The sequence below is a fragment of the Mesocricetus auratus genome, unplaced genomic scaffold, assembly GCF_017639785.1.
Source record: "Mesocricetus auratus isolate SY011 unplaced genomic scaffold, BCM_Maur_2.0 Super-Scaffold_100008, whole genome shotgun sequence".
Classification (NCBI taxonomy): domain Eukaryota; kingdom Metazoa; phylum Chordata; class Mammalia; order Rodentia; family Cricetidae; genus Mesocricetus; species Mesocricetus auratus.
Window position 1 is genome coordinate 7,398,131 of NW_024429192.1, and position 16,131 is coordinate 7,414,261.

The 16,131-nt window shown below is 50.5% G+C and overlaps 1 protein-coding gene across 3 annotated transcripts in view; it reads left to right on the forward strand.

Annotated features, from left to right (window-relative positions):
- The first annotated feature begins 612 nt into the window (after positions 1 to 612).
- Positions 613 to 16,131, forward strand: part of Tiam1 (TIAM Rac1 associated GEF 1) — a 340,091-nt gene continuing 324,572 nt past the window's right edge. For all 3 annotated transcript variants that reach the window (XM_040750527.1, XM_040750528.1, XM_040750524.1), the window contains exon 1: positions 613 to 742. The gene's annotated coding sequence lies outside the window, so the exon portion shown is untranslated. The remainder of the gene's footprint in view (positions 743 to 16,131) is intronic.

Genomic DNA, 16,131 nt, shown 5'->3' on the forward strand with positions numbered 1-16,131 from the left:
TTTTGGCTCTTCGCCTCCCTCCCCATTCTCTCCCCCGCCCCCTCCTCTCTGCCTTAGGTAGCAGGAAAATCCTTTACCTCGGACCAATCCTACTGCCGCCGAGCCGCGCGCGCGCGCCAACCCCAGCTCATCCGTGCACGTCATTGGCCACCTCCACCTATGCACGGTGACAGGCAGCCTCGTGGACCTATTGGAGGAGAAGGCGGAGGCCACCCGGCCCTCCCGAAGCTGCTTTGTTAAGGGCTCCCTAGCTGTGGCCGGCGCCTGCACTCTTCGCCATCCTTGCGGCGGTTTCCCCGGGTTGCACCGCCAGGGTCTCGTGGGAAGGCATCCGGGAGTGCGCAACGCCAGCATCCCTCCAGCCACAGGGCCCACCCGGCGCCGGATGCCGCTCAGGGGTCCAGCGTGCGCCTGTTGTCACTCTCCAGCCCAACTCCGAACGCCCCGCTCCTGTATTCTCCGCCTCCGATTGGCTGACCGGAGGCGGAGCGATTGTCCGCAGCTCCAATCGGAGTTCGGTTTCCCACGGGCTCCCGAGGCCCCGCCCCCGAGGCCGCTGGCCCAGGAGCCCTGACAGATCCCATTGGCAGACGGCGAGCGGGCCGGAGGGCTGAGCAGCGCCGCTGGTGTCGTGCGCGCAGCTCTGCAGCGCCGAGAACGCTTCGGCGCCCGCACCCCCAGGGGCCCAGCGGCCCCGCATTGTGCCGGGCCGGGTCACCGAGGGCCTGGGTGAACGTCACAGGTGAGTACCGCGGGCCTACCGGGGGTGGGGGCCGGCCGGCTGGCCAGAGGCTCCGCCAGGGATGGCGATGAGAATGCCTGGAGCCGCGGTGCCCGTGGCGGGCTCGTCCCGGCTACCATCTCTCGCACACTGGGGCTCCCGGTGGGTCCTAGCTCCCCCAGATCGGGCTTTGCTTGTATTGTTTTCGCGTGCACTCACTTGGGAGGTGTGGTGATCTGGGGAGAGAAGGCATAGCTCTGTCGTGCAAAGGAGCGTCCGGGAACCAGGCGAGCCAGCGGAGCTCAGGTGCTGGCGCCGAACGCGAGTGACAGCGTCCAGGCGTTGGTGTTCGATCTTTCTGGCAGCAGGAGGTCAGCGTTGACCCGTGGCGGCCTCATCTCTATATATTTATCGGCTGATTTTTAATCAACTTCGGAAAGGGCGTGTGTGTGTGTGTGGTGTGTGTGTGTGTGTGTGTGTGTGTGTCGGGGTCCGTCTCTGTGTGTGTCTCGGTCCCCGACTTGGGCACCTACGGGCCTGGCCTTTCGCCCGCGCTGCCGCTGCGGGGTGTTCACCTTGGCCATCCGCGCTGCGCTCCGGGTCGGGCACACCGCGGGAGAGCCGTGGAGGCGGGCACTCAGGGCGAAGGACCTGCGGTGGGCTAGGGAGGGGGCATTTAAAGCAGAATCCTACGTGTGGGCAGACAATGACTGGTCCAGGTGGTGGGGCTGTGCTTTGCGTTCGCGCTTCGGACCCCATCCGGGTCTGGTCCTCTTCTCCCGCTTTGCTGCTCCCGTGCCTGTGCACCGTGAGGCTGGACACCCGGCTGGCGACCCGCGTGGGGCCCGCTTTTGTTTACAGACCTCGCCATTGGACGAGAGGTACGCTGTCAGGCCGGGCCACTGCCGCCTGCCCCTTCGAGTCAGAAGTTGATGTGGGTCTTCAGGTGACGCCCCCTCCCCGGGTCATAGGCCCCAAGCTTCAGGGAAAAGACCCGACTCTGCGCCTTCGCACCAGCCCCGCCCCGCCCCGCTCACTCGGGTCTTCTGCACCCAGAGGCGCTGATGTCTTTGGCCCAGCCGGGTCAAGATGGGCTGTCCAGGCGCGGACCTCGCCACGCATAACCCTTTCTAGTCGCATCCTCCAGCCATCCTCCAGGATCAGGTAGACTTAGATCGAATCCAATCAGTTTTTTTTTTCCCTGCGTGGTGGCTGACAGGTTTTGAAGGACGCACTGGAGCCCTTGGGAACACTGCCATCCATGTCTGCTTCTGTGGTACCCATGTGGTCCCGTGCAGCAGCTGGGCGGCATCCAGGTGTCAGAGCGTCTGGGTTCTGGTGTCCGTCCGGTGCATGCTGACTTGGCATGTACTCTGAAAGCTGCAACAGAGCTTGAGAGCCTGGGTCTGAGGTCGTTAAGAATCCGGGCTTCCAATTCCTGCTGAATACCGGTTACCAACTGGGTGATTCCTGGCAGAGCTTCCTAAGCTCTCGGAGCCTCAGTTTGTGCCTCTGCACAGTGGAGATGCGGTTCCTCTTGAGGGCCCGTGGTGGTGTGGAACCGACTGCAGAAATGAATTGTATGATCCGGAGACAACCGCTCGGGAAACATCCAGGTTATGTTGCTAGTTTGTCAGAGGAAATCTGTTACACGCAGAGAGTAGCTCCCTCTCTCCTTCCATTTTCTGGGTTTCCCTCTTTCTATCCCCTTACCATTGTACCAGGCACAAGGACTCCTCTTTTCAAACCCAACAAGACTTGTTTTACTTGGTCTTAGATTTAATTATTCTTATCTAATCTCACGCGGTGTCTTTTATGTGTGTGAATTTTCGCTGTCTTCTACTTGTTTCTTCTTGGTTATTCAGGGCTATGTGAAGTCCAGACTTGGGACCTGGAGGTGGAAAAACCCATGGGAAAGATGGGAAACCTTTGCTGTTGCGCCAACAGTGGTTTACAAAGCTGGGAACAAGGACCATTGGAACAAAGGGCTGTCTGGAGAGAGGAAGGAACACTTCTAGCAGGGGCGAAATTAATGTCTTGTGAAAGTTTGGACCATAACTAGATTCTAGAGTAGGCTCTTGCACGGAGTTGCAAGAATCAGGTACTGAGTGGTAAATAGTGAAGTTGCTAGGTAATTACCTTTGAATAGAGGAAGTAAGGACACTGGTAGGGGTGAGGGCTGGGGGTGGGGGCTGTCTAAGCAGGGAAGGTGGAAGGGGAGAATTGGTTTCATTGAACATATCCAAGCCCTGTCAGTGTGTTTTGACTCGAGTTTCCTGTTCTGCTCCTTCACCAGAGGTTTTCTCTAGGCAAACATGAGAAACCAGTTTCATGTTGAGAAAAAAAAAATGCAAATCAAAGAACAAGTCATGATCACATAGTTAAAAAAAACACACACACAAACCCCCCCAGGACTCTTGGCAGATTTTATGGCATCATCGAAGAAATTCTTCTTGTTTTAACACCCGTTTGGTTGTTGGGACAAATTATTGAGCTAGGTACCACATTGCAGCCTTTGAATGCAGACCCCAGAGGCCTTTGCTAGCCAAAGCAAGCAAGCATAAACCAGGCGCGAGACTTGCAGTCTGCCCAAAGGTTGCAGGAGTTCCTACCCACCACTCCCTCTGCCCCCTCCACCCCCAACCTTGATGTCCAAATTCCTGGTCCTGAGTCTGTCACCCTAAATGGAGAATGGCTGCCCCCAGCCACCAGGTGATGTTGCATTACTGTTAGCATTACTGGACACCTATTAGTCAGTTTACTCTGTCTAAATTTCTACTCCCAGGAAGGGTTCCAGCCCTTTCTGAACTCCCCAGAGAATTCTGTGGCTCCTTGGGATGCAGAATCCCTCCCTGCTGTTGTTCAGGGATCGAATCAGTTGGGGGCCTAGACTTAAAAGGGACCCAGGTCAGGAAGTCTCATTCGCTGACAGTTTAACTATACTCCAGTGCTCACCCAAAGCTAGGACAAAGACTTCTCCTTGCCGTCCACATTTTCCCCTCCTGCTTCATCTAAGCCAAGTGGGAAAGCTGTACTGGTCCCAACTTTTCACTCCACAACTTCTGAGGTTGGTGAGAACCCTATACTTTGTGGTTACCTACACACACTCTCCCACACACCTACACACACACACACACACACACACACACACACACACACAGAGTTGCTTTTCTAAATCGAGGGAACAGGTAGAGGGTGTGTGTATAATACATACATATATATATATATATATATATATATTTTAAATTTTTTGTTTCGTCTTTTTTGTTTTCCCGGCATTTATTCACCTTCAGTAAAAGTTCAGTAAAATCAGATCCACAAGGCCATGGCTGTCTTTTTCTCCCATCCTAATTACCTCAAGCCTTCTCTCTGTCAGAATTCTTGTTTATGTAACTCGGCCACAGGAGAAAAAAAGTATTTATTTATTTATTTTTTTGTTTTTTTGAGACAGGGTTTCTCTGTATTGTTTTGGAGGCTGTCCTGGAACTGGCTCTGTAGACCAGGCTGGTCTCGAACTCACAGAGATCCGCCTACCTCTGCCTCCCCAGTGCTGGGATTAAAGGCGTGCGCCACCAATGCTCGGCTTTAAATTTTTTTTTGAAAAAAAAGTATTTTAACATCATTGTAGGCTACACCAATTACTTGAGAATATTAAAGAAAAATAAAAGAGGCACTGAGACATTAAATGGTCTCCAGCAAGGAGCAGACTAAGAAGGGAAACAATGTTCCAGTGTAAATGTGTACAAGAAATTAATAGTTAGGCGCAGCTTCCCCCTCTGTACCCTTTCCAACCTCTGGAACCTTCTTCCACACCCATCTAGCATAAGGCTTTCTCTGTTCCCCTGGTCTTCAGGGACCTCATTAAGCAATTCGCAAGGGCCTGGGCTGAAAGTATGGGCAGTACGAGAGATTCCTCCAGGGCTGGTAGACCCTTCTAGAAGACCTCATAGGTCCTCTGTTAGCTGGAATAGTCTCTCTCCCAGTTGCCCAGAGCTCATACCCTGTGATGCAGGGCAGTGGAGTAGCGGGCTGGGCTCGCTGACTGTGTAGAAGTTGAGCCGTAGGGAGTAGGTACTGTGTTGGCAGCCTGTGAGAGGGTGGGTTACAAGCGTAGGTCAGCTGTCAGCCTTGGAAGGAGGCTAAACAGAGTGATGATTCGTGGGGAAGCTGTGGGAAGGACGCTCAGGCAGCTGAGCAGAGCCTGCGATTCCGAATGGGCCGAGGGCTTTGGGGGGCTGGGTCCGTCCTGCCACAAACCTTTCTTTCTGTAAAGCGGGGCTTAGATTGAGGTGGGGCACGTGGGGGGTATTTTTGAAACATAGGAAGACTGAAGTATGACAGGAAAAGTGCCTGATGTTTTCTGTTGGGAGCATTTTAAATTGGGCAGTAGAAACAAGGAGGGGGGGTTTGCTTAAGTATGATAAAATGTTTCCCCCAAAACAGCTGTCATTGATTCTTTTCATTTTCTGCCTCCATGGAGCATGGAGCTATTGAAGATGCAGGGGCTAGCGTTGCCCTTTATCTACAGCTTTACTTCCACAGTTTCGCCTTTAACCCCAGCAGAGGCAGGGGGATCTCTGTGAGTTCGAGACCAGCCTGGTCTTCAAGAGCTAGTTCCAGGACAGCCTCCAAAGATTGAGAAACCCTGTCTCAAAAAGCAAAAGCAAAAACAAAACCCAAAACTTCCCACAGTTTCAATTACTCTTTGCTAATTATTGTCCCAAAACATTAAGCATAAGATTCTAGGAACAATTTGCAAAGTTATTATTGTGATAATTGTTCTGAGCTGTGGTTTCTCAGTGTACCAGAATGTCTTTGAACTCATTCATTCTTTCACCATAATCCTGGGGTTTCAGGTATGTGCTGTCGTAACTGGGAAGATTCTTAAGTTTTAAATGACCTTAATTAAAGTATGTGTTGTGATTTTATTCTATTTATTTATTTTTGAAGTTCTGTGTTCTAGCCCAAGACCTTGCATACACTGAGTTCTACCATTAAGCCACACCCCTGGACAAATTGTATTAGTTATTGTAGTTTCTCCCTGCCTCCCTTCTTTCTGAGTCAGAATCTCACTTTGAAGCCCTGGCTGTCTTGGAAATCACTATGTAGACTAAGCTGGACTCAAACAGAGATCTGTCTGTGTCTGCCTTCTGAGTGCTGGGATTAAAGCTGTGCATTGGCTGGGTGTGCTAGTGCCTAGCTTTAATATCAACACATTTACGGTGAGTTTCCTCCGATGTCTGTTTTCAGTTAAATTTAAATGTGTGTGTGTGTGTGTGTGGGTGTGTGTGGGTGTGGTTGTATCATGGAGCTATCTATTGGTCAGTCTGGTTTGGGACACTTCCTGTGCAGAGGTCTTGGAACTAGTTTCGTCCCTTGCAGGAACACGTTTGTATGAGGCGAGACAGGGGCACTGGGTCTGAGCTCACTCACACCTGGCTTGGGATAGATGTGGAGTAGAAGGACCACTAGGCTGCCGACAATGACATGCAGTTGCTTTTCCTTAAAAGCCCCAAACCCACTTCCGTGGCCGTGCGGGAAGGCAGGATATCCTGCCGAGACAGGCTGCCTTTGTGAAGCCTGCCACCACTGGGGGCCTGTCCCACCTCCCCTCACACTTTCCCATCTTCCTTGGAGCCCTGAACCTCGTAAACACAGATCAAGTCTGCTTCCTGCTCCAGACTTCCTGTGCCAGCTCTGCAGAGGTGATAATGGGCTCAGAAACCCGGCAGGGCAGCCCAGGAGGTGGAGGGCAGGCCTGTAGATGAGGCCCGGCCTCACAGTGTTGCCTGTGGGGATCTGGGGCCTATGGAGATGGAGGTGGTGGGGAGGAGAGCTTCAGGTGGAGATATGCTTGGTTTTTTGTTTGTTTGTTTTTGTTTTTGAGACAGGGTTTCTCTGTACTGTTTTGGAGGCTGTCCTGGAACTCGTTCTGTAGACTCACAGAGAGCCGCCTGCCTCTGCCTCCGGAGTGCTGGCATTAAAGGCGTGTGCCACCAACGCCTGGCGGGATATACTTGTTTGGACTGGAGTGTGAGTGGCCCTGAGGGAAGTGTGGTTGCCTTGCAGGCTGTGCCTGCCCTCCCTCTACTTATTGGAAGGCTCTAGAGTCTGTGGGCGGGAATCTCAGGCCTGGCCTTCCCAGGACTCTCTTCAAAAGTTACAACCTTTTCTCTGTGATGTGCTATATTCCCAGCCCCCCCTTTTTTTTTTGAGATATTGTTGCTCTGTAGCCAGGCTGACCTTGAGAGCCTCCTGACTCCACCTCCCAAGCGCTGGGATTACAAGTGTGTGTGTCACACTGGGCTCAGGGTCTCTTCATCAACCCCTGGGCACCTGGCCTGGATGGCATGTGTGCGATTGGCTATATTCTGGAGGTGTTGATTTCCAGTGGGAGTGGTCTCTGGGGACTCCTGGGTTGGTCCTATTCTCTTTTCAGGAACACAGACCCAGGCTGCCTTTGAGCTCAAGACACCGTTGCCTCGGCCTCCCTAGCGCTGGGATGGCAAGTGAGTGCCACTATGTACAGCTTTGTTTTTCTGGTGCTTGTGTATGTGTGTCTCACCTCTGTGTGTGTGTGCATGTGCGTGCATGCGTGTCTGTAGTGTGCGGCTGGCCTCATGAGTATTCCGCTGTGCCTGGATGTGTGTGAGGAACCCAGGGGTGGGCGGACATCACAGTGTCTTTTATCCCTTTGTTTATAACCAAGGCTCAGTCTCTTCTGAGCCTGGAGCTTGCTTTGGGTGGTCCGGCTAGCCAGCCTGCCCTGGCGAATCCTGTCTTGCCTCTTCTCTCCATGGAGCACCGGGATTACAGGTCAGCGGTCACAGGTGGGCTTCTGTGTGCGTGCCAGGGAGCCAACGGTGGTCCTTACACTTGTGTGGCAAACCCTTTATCGTCAGCCGAGGAGCCGCCTCTTGCGTGTTGTGTTCTGAGCATCCCTCCACTGGTGGCCATTAAAGCCACTTCCGCCTTTCTGCTGTGGCTGTGACAGCAGTGTGGCTGTTTGTTTACCTGTAAATAAAAGCCTAAAAGTGGAGCTGCTCGGCCGTGCGATGGCCCTGCTCACCTCTCTGACAGAGGTTGCACTAGCTTGCCTGGCCAGCAGCAGGGTCCGACATTTTGGTTTCTCAGTGTCCTCGATGGCTCTTGGTTTATGTCCTGTTGATGAAAGCCTGTCTGGAGATGGAGAAGTGGCTCCCCCCCCGCTTCGATTTGCATTTCTCTGTTGATAATGCAGGGTATCCCTTTGGTGTTCCGTGGCTAATTATGTATTTTCTTTCAGAAACGTCTATTCAGACCCTTGGCGGACTCCCCACCTTGATCTCTGTCTTTTAATTGGTTTTAAGAATTCTTTATCGTTTATTTGTTCATTCGTTTGTTCTGCTGAGTCTGTGACCTGGCCCATCTTTGTGTGGTGTGGTCATGAGCCCCCCTTGGTCCGATGTGATTTTCATATTTTCTCCGTTCTATGAAAGATGGCTTAATTTTCTTGATGATAAACCTGGCATATCGTTCTTTTTCAAGACTGACAGTCAACGAAAACATGTTCCAAAAGCAAACAAAGCAAAACAAAAGCTGGGTGGTGGCGGCTCACACCTTTAATCCTGGCACTTTCGAGGCAGAGGCAGAGGCAGGCGGAGCTCTGTGAGTTCGAGGCCATCGTGGTCTACAAAGTGAGTTCCAGAGACAGCCAGGGCTATATAGAGAAACCCTGTTTGAAAAAACTAAAACCCCAAAACCAAGCCAAAATAAAAACATGTTTTTTTGGTCATAATTCTGTTGAGAGTGTTCCTCCACAGTGGGGTGGATCGTTGGGTTTGTGTTTTTTCCTTTAATCCTGCTGTGTGACTAAGTTAAAGGTTGTCTGAAGACACAGAGGGAACATTTTATTTTAGAATACTGGTTGACTGGCTAGAGAGGTGGCTCAGTGGTTAAGCACTGGCCGCTCTTCCCAAAGACCCTGGTCCTGTTCCCAGCACCCACATGGCGCTCACAACCATCTGTGACTACAGTTCAGGGGATCAGATGCCCTCTTGTGGCCTCTGAGGGTACCAGGCCAGCATGTGGTGAGCAGAAGCAAGCTCATTCTGGCAAACACTCACACACATAGAATAATGAAATGAAATAAAGACCGCACAGAATCCGTACTTTAAAAGGAACAATACTTCATTTTAAAAGATCCTTTGTCACCTGGGGAGATGGCTCTGTGGATATAGCACTCTGCCTGCCTCTGCCTCCCGAGTGCTGGGATTAAAGGCGTGCCACCACCGCCCGGCTCAGATACACTGTCTTTGAGATCGGCTTTTGGCTGTTAGATTTATTTATTTACATGTATGAGTGTTTTGCTTGCACGTCTGTCTGTACACCATGTGTATTGAGCCAAGAGGAGGGCATCAGATTCCCCGGAACTGGACATGCAGACAGTTATGAACCACCGAGTCGGTGCTGGGGATCGAACTTGGGTCCTCTGGAAGAGCAGCAAGTGATCTTAACTACTGAGCCATCTCTCCAGCCCTGGCTGTTGTAACAGCAGGACAGGGATTTTCAGCCATGGCTGGTTTGCTTCCAAGGGGGCATTTGGCCATGGGAGCAGTGTTTGGTTGTCTCTCCTAGGAGGTGTCTGGCAGGCAGAAGGCGTGTGTGAGCGTGTGTGTGTGCATGTGCTGGCGTGTGCATGAGTGTGTGTGTGCATGTGTGCACGCGCACATGCCTGTGTGCGTGTGTGAGCCTGTGTGCGTGCATTGTACTCCTGTGCTGGGACCCTGGGCCTCACAGATGCGAGCTGTCTACCACAGTTTGTGCCCCACCTCTCCTCCACGAGTGTTATCCAAAGCCCCAGTAACGCGCATGCGCTTAAACTATGCGGGGAAGGGGCGCACTGTGCTTTCTTAAACCTTTATGTAGTCAGTCGCTCACTCTTACTTTTTAAAAAATTATTTTAGGTGGAGTCTCAATACGTATCCCTGCCTAGCCTAGACTCAATATGTAGATCAGGCTGGCCTGAGTGTGACATTCTTTTTTTTTTTTTTAATGGTGGGACGTTCTTAAAAATTAGGCAGTTTTTTTTTAATGTTCCGGACTTCCCTCGGTCCCTCACTGCAGGAGACTGCGGTGTCACGGACAGTTTGCTGTCAGCCTTCCTGTGTGCCGTGCTTGGTACCGTGGAGGAGGAATGCTACCCCACTTGGTCCCAGCATCCCTCTTCATAAGCCGTTCACTGGGCGCTGGAAATATTTTCAGGGAAACGTATGTGCTGGGTGCCACTCATAGGTCTACTGTGACATTTCAGAAAAGTTTCATGAATATTAGAGTAATTATCTCATCTTGAATTTTGTGATTAGAAATTGTAATTTGAATGCCACAATCATAACCATTGAACTTTCACATTTCATTGTAATTTAAAAAAAATTAAGACTGCATGACTATGGTTTTCACTTAACTAAGCAATTTAGCAAATTAATTATTTAAAAATAGATTAAAAAATTTGTCCGTGTCGTTTCCCCTCCTTTTTCCCTCTTTGGCAGTTAATTGCTTTATTTTGGGGGTTGCATGTGCCTGCAGCCTTGGCTCTGGTTCCTCACCAATTGTGTCGGACAACTTCAGGCAGCCTTAAAGGGTTTGTGGCAGCCTGTGTTACAGTTCTAGTGTCCTTCAGGGGAGAACTTTGACAGACGGGGCCCTGGCTAGATGGGGTTCGACTGCAGAAGTGTGGCTTAATATCAGAGACTTGGAATTGTCATGCTGAAGGCTTCGGACAGCCTGTTTTGTATACCAGAGCAGTTCGTGGAACTTATTGGAGTGAGAGCATTGGTAGCGATTCCTCACCAGCAGTCTCCAAATTTGAACTGCTCAGGATGTAGCAATGTGACTGCCATCCGAGGCAGAGGTGAGTTTATGGGCCTCTCAGCAACTACAGCCTGCTGGATCGAGCACCTAGCTCTCTTCGCTGCATTTCAGTACAGGGATCCAGCGCTGCCAGGATCTCTGGGCACAGTCCCGCAGTCACAACAGAGGGACTCTCAGACCCCCGGGAGCCTGGATTCAGAGAGACTCACAGACCCCCGGGAGCCTGGATTCTGTGGCTGGTTATGTTGGCTGGCATATTCTTGTTTTGCACTCTTGAGACGTGGACCACCAGTATCGCACGGGGTAGTCTGAAACTCACAAAGTGTCCCAGGCTGGCTTTGAGCTCCTGAGTCAGTGCTGAGATTGATCATAGGTGTGCACCACCCAGGGTTTGGTGGCACTGGGAATTGAACCCATTCCGAGTGAACACTCTTCTTTTGAGTACTTTGATTAATTGGGAAGTGGGAGAGGATTTGTAACTCACTAATGCCATAGTAAGTTATGTTTTTGTTTTTTCCAGCTTGGAGGAGGCCTTGTGTGGAAATCTGAATGGCAGCTTCAGTAGGACATGGCAGGAGTTAGTTTCTTAGTCTCCTGGCCTGTAGCCACACATGAGTGAGCTATCTTTGAATTTGCCCCTTTGGTGTGAGGGAAGCTCTGGTCTCTAGCAGGTTAACAGTCGATGGCCCTTGGTCACCTTTTTCCCACGTACGCTGTGTGTTCGTTTGCGTTTTATTCTTTTCCTTTTCGTAGGAGAGTCTTCCAGAAACATTCTACCAGGGCTTGCTATCCTCATTATAGTTATGCTTAATCACTACAACTTTATTGTGTCAGATGGGAAATACTGTAAATACTTTTTTTTTTTTTTTTTTTTTTTTTTTTTGGTTTTTCGAGACAGGGTTTCTCTGTGGCTTTGGAGGCTGTCCTGGAACTTGCTTGGTAGTCCAGGCTGGTCTCGAACTCACAGAGATTCGCCTGCCTCTGCCTCCCGAGTGCTGGGATTAAAGGCGTGCGCCACCAACGCCCGGCACTGTAAATACTTTTATCGTGTGTTTGAAGTATTGAAGTGTGGTACTTATTTTTTTTCTTGATATTTTTATAAAGATTGAAACAAATGGGACTTTGATAATCAGAAAACTCACAGTATGGAATATGTGTGTCTTTTGAGTGTGGGTGGAAGCCTCCAGAAACTTAACTTCCTCAATTGTGTTTCTTACCTTGCAGTCCACTTAGACATGGGGATTAATGGTGACAGGCTCTGGGAACACAGAGGTTGCTGGGGTGGGCCAGCACAAGTGTCTGGTGATCCCATCTAAATGGCAGGATTAGTCCGGATCATGGACCTCTTCAGGCCAGGCTTGAACCGGAGGCCTCCACCCTGCTGACCTTACAGAGCTGATGACCTCATTTCTTTCTTTTCTTTCTCCATAGTCACTGATCTGTTGTCCATGGTTCCAGTCACACTTCTGCTCTGTGATCTCAGCTTTTGTCTAGGACTGACTTCTGATTTATGAACTGTCCTTTCTTGGCTGTTGGTAAGCAGCCTCACAGCCTAGCTAAATGAGATGCCAGAGCCTGCTTCAGGCAGCCTGTGGATCTGAGGGGCAAGTGTGAGAATCATCAAGCAACCAGGTGAAGAAGCGGGGAACACACACACACACACAGACACACACACACAGACATATACAGACACAGACACACACACACTCACACACAGACATATACAGACACAGACACACACACACTCACACACACAGACACACACACACAAAGGAAAAGAAGAGAAAAAAAGGAAACAAACTCAAGGGCGGTGTGGGACCTCCATACCTTTGGTTCAGGGTTGAACCCAGCTGTGACCAGACTTTCTTCACCATGGATGCTGGGACCTTAAGCCCAAGACAGTCTGCAGATGGCTGCAGAAAAGCCTGGGTAGTAAGTTAATGGGTAGGAAATAATGGGGTGTCACGAGAGTGGCGATTTGGGTTGGGGACAGGTAGAGATGGGGGAGCAGAGCTCCCAGCCTCAGGTGGGATGAGTTCACGCCGGCTGGAGCTCATCCCGCAGCAGGCAGAGGATGGCTTCGGGATCCATGCTCAGGCTGGGCAGAGGGCTGTGGGGACCGTTGTTGTGCAGGGATGAAGGTGACTACTGAGTGTGGAAAGTGAACCAAGTGCAGATTGAGATCTGACAGGCTCCCTTCCCTCTGGTATGTGGACCTGGGTCAGCAGGGATCACTGGACAGGCACGTGGTATCTAAGGTACTTTGTCGTACGTAGGGGTCAGCCTGCTCTTTGAAAATGTTTTCGACAATTACCTGCTTAGTAAGAACACTAAGGACGTTGCGGGGAGGCGTTTGTCTGCATTCCTACTGTAGGAACATGGTGACTGCCCTTGATCTCTTCTTTCTCATCTTTATCTTTTCTAGCTTTATACTCCTTTGCAGCTTCACAGAGGCGCCTTTGTATTTAGTCTCTTCTCATGCAACACTGTATCCTGAACGTGTGCTGCAGCTGTGCTCTCCACCTGATGCTATAACCATCTCGCAGTCCACTGAGTTGTCATGACTTAGCCATGCTACTCAAACTCGAAATTTATCTCGTATTATTTTATTTTCTGTGCACTGGCGTTTGCCTGCCTGTATGTCTATATGAGGGTGTCAGACCCCCTGGAACTGGAGTTGCAGACAGCTGTGATCTGCCGGCGTCTTCTGGAGGAGGAGCCTGTGCTCTGGGCCATCTCTCCAGCCCAATTGATTGCTCTCTCTCTCTCTCTTAAATTTTAAAATTTAAGTTTATTTTATGTGCTTTGGTGTTTTACCATGGGTGTCAGGTCCCCTGGAACTGGAATTACAGACAGTTGTGAGCTGCCTTGTGGGTGCAGGGAATTGAACCCGGGTCCTCTGGAAGAACAGCCAGTGTTTTTAACCACTGGGCCATCTGTATAGCACCTGATTGATTTTTTTTTTTCAAGACAGGGTTTTGCTTTGGAGGCTGTCCTGGAACTCATTCTGTAGACCAAGCTGGCTTTGAGCTCACAGAGATCCACCTGCCTCTGCCTCCCAAGTGCTGGGATTAAAGTTGTATGCCACCACCGCCTGCCTGGCTTCTTTTGAAGTTCTTTATATATATTGCTTTCTTTAAATATTTTTTTTTGGGTATGTTGTATGTGCATGTGTGTGCACATGTATGTTCAGGTATGGTAACTCACACATGCTTGCGTGAGGACCAGAGGTTGATGTTGGGTCTCCCTCTCTTGCTTTTTACTTTATTTGAAGAGGTCTTGGCCATGGCTGGCTCCATTGCCCTGGCCCTGAGGTGAGCGAAGCAGGACTTCATGGTGGTGGGTGATGGGGGTGGGGCTGGCGGGCGGGGGTGGGGTGAGGCTGGGGGGTAGGGTGGTGGGGGCGGTGGGGGGGGTGCAGAGACATGTGTCTGCCTGCCTCAAGGAGGTTGAAGTTGTGGGAGAGCAGGTGGGCATTCTTGTTGAGCTTAATGAGATGTTCAGGTAAAATGTTTCTCTTCATTTTTTTACTTCATTTTGGGCAAAGAATGAGGAATCCTTTCTTTAAGTGAGTAATGGATACATTAAGTGTACTCGATGGATACGTTAAGTGTACTTGCACTTACTCTCTAGAGTGGCTGCGGTTGTCCTTGAACTCCTCCCTTGTTGTGGGCCTTTTGGATCCTTTGCGCATGCCATAATTAAACACCCTCAAGGGACTGGAGAAATGGTCCAGCAGTTAAGAGCTCTTCCTGCTCCAAGGGGTCCGACTTTCCTCTGGCCTTCTGGGGCAACCGTACAAACACGCCATACGCTTGTGCTCACACTTAAGTAAAACTAAATCTTCTTAAGGCATCTTCAGCGAGTGTGCGTTTCGCAGGCGAGGCAGCAGAGAACGGAGTCGGTGGTGTGTGCGGGAGGCCACAGCACTTAGATGGTCTACACCCTCCTCCTCCGGTGGTCTACACTCTCCTCCTCCGGGCGGGGCTGGGGTACCCCTGAAGTTCCGTTCTGTCTGTCGAGGCGCTTCATCCCTCCGTCCTCACTTATTTCTTATCCTGCTGGGCAGCCCCGTGTGGCCGTGCGACTCCACTCTGCTGAGCAGCCTTTGCTATAGCATAAGGAACTCATTCTCTTTCTTCTCATTTAGCACCACGCAATGGCTCAGAGTGGTCTGTCAAAGGTATTTTATTTAGGCGAGACCACTTACGGTTGGAAGAAATTTCCTGTTGAGAGGTTTTATAGATGGGGTGTGTGTGCGCTCTCAGAGGCAAATGGATGTTTAAGTATGTGTGTGGAGAAGAGGAGCAGGCTCCGGAAGTCTGGGGACCACTTGGGTCTGTGGCCCGGGCTCTCTCTCCAGCTGTCATTTCCCATCCGTGTGGCCCCTTTACTGCGCCGACACCTGCTTAAATCTGGTGTTTCCGTGGCGGGACGGCGGAGTAGGTGGCTGGAACAAGCGACCCCTCTGGGATGTTGTAGGCAGGCTGCCCCAGTGTGACAGCCCGCCCCTCCCCCACCTGCCCCACTGCTTCTGGAAAACCCATTTTTGGCCGTTTGTTTCAGCTATAAACACAGAGTCATATTTTCAGGGACCTCTCCCCTCGCTTGCAGTGAAGAGTTCAGCCTCGGACAGGGTACCGAGTCTCTTGCGACCCGGGAGAGCGCTTGGGAAAGATGGCTGTGCTCACACTCGGGGTAACCTATGCTCTTAAGAAAGCACGTTATGTAGACTTTTCCATGACATCACATGGTGTGAAATTTGCTTGATGACAGTGATTGACGTCTCCAGACAGGGCATGCACTGCGAACAGGAGGAGGCTATAAATCAACATTGACTCATACATTGCTTAGCTTTTAAGATTTGTTAATTAAAATCTTTATTTTTATTTTGTGTATATGAGTGTCTGCCTACCTTTATGGATGTATACCACATGTTTGCCTGGTGCCTGTGGAGGTCAGAAGAGGGTGTCAGATCCCCTGGAACTGGAGTTACAGTCTCGCGCCGCCCTGTGACTGTTGGATTGGAACTGAAGTCCTCTGCTAGAGGCGCAAATGCTGTTAACTGGAGAGCTGTCTTTCCAGCTCCCAATGAATTGCTTTAAATTAGCATAGGAAGTATTAGGCTTCATTTGAAATAAAATTTGTTTTTGATTCTCCTGTCCACCCCTTCCTCCTGTATCCCCCACTCTTCTGAAACCTCGCTCCTGATTTTATGTTCTGTGTGTCCTGTTGTCACCCCCACCCCGCCCCCACTCCCCGCCCCGTCTTGGTCTCTCTAGAGTCTCTAGTTTCCTAGTCTTTTAACCACAGCCACTTCTACACATACATGTAAACACTGAGATCTAGAATCCACGTGCAAGGGAGAACATGTGACAAATCTCACTGAGTCTGGATCACTCCCATTTGTACAACAGTTCAAATCCATCCATTTTCCCCGCCAACTTTACAGCCTCATCTTTCTTTACTGCTGAATAGAATTCTATTGTCAAATGTAGCACATTTTTAATGTCGGCTCATCTGTTGGTAGATAATTAAGCTGGTTCCCTTTCCATGCGGTA